Genomic DNA, 3,143 nt, shown 5'->3' with positions numbered 1-3,143 from the left:
TATATATATATATATATATATATATATATATATATATATATATATATATATATAGTTGTTGTTTAAAAAATATTATTTATGTATTTTGATCTCTTTTATTTGCTCCAAAATATGGTGTATATTACTCTCTTAAGTAAACATGTAAATTATATTTTAAGGTGGCAAAATGGAAATCTTGCCAAAGTTAAAAATATCTTTCCATAGGAAAAAATAATAGAAATTTATTGTAAACATACAGTACAAATTTGAAAACCCTAAAAATAAAGTCACACAGATGTGTGTGTATATATGTGCATGTGTGTTCACAGATGTGCATATGATGAAGAAATGCTCACACTATCTTTTCCCTCTCATTCATCTTAGTAAAAGAGCTACTTGAATTATCATAACAGAGTCTATTGATTATTTTGTAATATCAAAGACTTACATGCCAAAATATCATACTTAAGTGTAACATCAAGGAGAAAAGTAAAAATGACAATCTCAAATATTGCATTAACATCAAAGTCCCTTATATTTCACAGATTTTGTGGTTGTTAGAATATAAAACAAATTAATGAGCATGTAACAATTTTTTTTCTATCTTTGAATCTTCATTCTGATACCAAAAGACTAATTTTTAATTTTTTTAAATGAAGAGTTTATATTTTTGAAATGTTTTTTTTTTTTTTAACATCTGGTTTAAATTGTTCATTACTCTTTTTCTTGTTAATCCGCATCAAACATGTTTTCTGTGAATCACGTCTATTAAATGATATGCATACACCCTGATATAACTTATGAGGATCAAGGACTCTCATAAATTTTGTGTTCAAACGAATACTAAAAATGATGTTAGAGGGGCTGGGATTGTAGCTCAGTGGTAGAGCACTTGCCTCAAAAGCTGAGGCACAGGGTTTGATCCTTAGCACCATATAAAAATCAATAAATAAAGATGTGTCCATCTATAACTAAATAATTGGAAAAAATGATGTTAGAATTATAGTTTCAAAAAGAGGATCATGACTACTGTCAATCATATGTCAGCGAAAATAGAAGATATTTCTATATATTTTAATGAAAATTGTCCACAGTATAAATAGACATAGCAATGAGTACCATAAATCTGAATAATTAGAATGGCACTAGTGGAATAATATGTGGGATATAATTTTCTTTACAGATTTTTTTCTACAGAGCCAATTTCATATGAGAGGAAGTTTTCATATGTGAAGAGTCTGTAGTGACTTTTCTATTAAAATTAATAAAAATGCAATATATGCAATTTGTTATTTATATTCACTACTATAAAGAAAATTACTTGAGACTTAAATGGAAAAAAAATGAACTCTGTAATAGCAAAGTAAAAATTCAAAGTGAAAATTAATAATTGTTTGAATGTTTAAAAAATTGTCATCTTGTAAATATAGTTTTAATACTTTTCAGAATATTAAGTTTTGATTTATAATTATATTATTCAAAAATTGACATGTTAATTTTTCTTCAAAATTTTTCAATAAATATTTTAATTTTGTATGTTATATGAATATATCTAAGTATGTCAGGAAGTTTTAGAAATTTTTTTTTCACACATTATTTTTAAAACATGGGTATTTAATAAAGTATGGGTACTTTTTCTTAGAATTCAGTAATAAGTGTAATAATTTACTCATGCCATGATACATAGGAGAAAACGATTCCTAGAAGTAATCATTTGAGTGACTTTAGTAAACCCTTAAAATAGTTACATTCACTGCACAAAGAGAAATGCAATTAGCATGATGAGCATTTTAATATTTGTTTTAACTTATTTAAAATGGATTATTTTCATTGCATTATGAAGTAAAATTTGTATTCTATACTCTGCAATTTTATTTAATATCTAAAAGTTATTATTTTTGATATATTATTTTCCTTTATAGAGTTAATTAAAGGTAAATAGCATTGAAAAGTTATTCATTCATGGGGCCTTTATTTATGGTAGTAGTGAACAAGGAATTTTTACTAACTCCTCAAATGAGAGGAACCAAAAACCTGGGGGGGAAAAGAAAGAAAACAAACAAACAAACAAACAAAAAAACAGATAAACCAGAAAAACCAGAGCAACGAATTGTAGAATCAAAATCTAAGGGACTGGGACTGTGGCTCAGCAGTTGAGCGCTCGCCTAGCACAGGAGGGACCCGGGTTTGATGCTCAGAACCACATAAAAATAAAGATATTGTGTTGTGTCCATCTACACCTAAAAAATAAATATTAAAAAAATCTAAGAAAAAAAAAAAAAGATAGCTGTGTAACCAACATTTGGAATCATTCTTTATCTAAGGGTGTTGGGAAGAAAAAAAAGGGAGTAAAGAATCAGTTTTCTGGTAATAATCTAAAAATTGGAGAAGAAAGCCAAATGGCATTGTAAGGACCAGCAATGCATTTGGAATTGCTTTCCTCCTCTGTGCTCTTCTTTAATGTTATTCTATCTCACCTCAGGCTCAGAGCTATGGCTAACCTTGGACTGAACCTCTGAAACAATGAGCTGAAATAAACTTTTCTTTCTCTTAGATTTTCTGATTTGGTCTTTTCATCACAGCAACACAAAACTGAATAAAACACACACATGGGTATATTTCAATTAAATATTATTAAATAAAATAAAAAGAAACAAATATTTTTGAACATTCAGTTACATTAAAAAAGAAAAAAAATTAGCACCAAATAACAAATAACAAATTCAAAAATAACATTGTAAATAAATAGCAAATTATTAAATACTTAGAGTTGAAGGAAAATGACACAGTATATCACCATTTTACAGACTTATGCTGATATAATTAAAGTATAATAAAATGAATATATTTTCATTTTTACAAATGAATACATCATGAGATCATCACCACAATCATAACGACATTTCCATCACCCCCAAAAGTTTCCTTACTCCTCCATGTAATCATCCTTTACCCATCTGCCATTCTCAGATAACCACAATTTAATCTCAATAAAAAATTGGATTGTTTCCATTGTCTAGAGTTTTCTAGAAATTCTTCTACTTCTGTATACACTTTATTTGCCTATCTTTTTGTATTGGCATAATTATTTTAAAATCCACTCATGTTTTCACATAAATTAATAGTGCATTTCATTTTATTGCTAAATAATATTCCATTAAATG

Source organism: Marmota marmota, unplaced genomic scaffold (assembly GCF_001458135.2).
Source record: "Marmota marmota marmota unplaced genomic scaffold, marMar, whole genome shotgun sequence".
NCBI classification, from domain to species: Eukaryota; Metazoa; Chordata; class Mammalia; order Rodentia; family Sciuridae; genus Marmota; species Marmota marmota.
Note: the sequence above shows the minus strand (reverse complement) of the source record.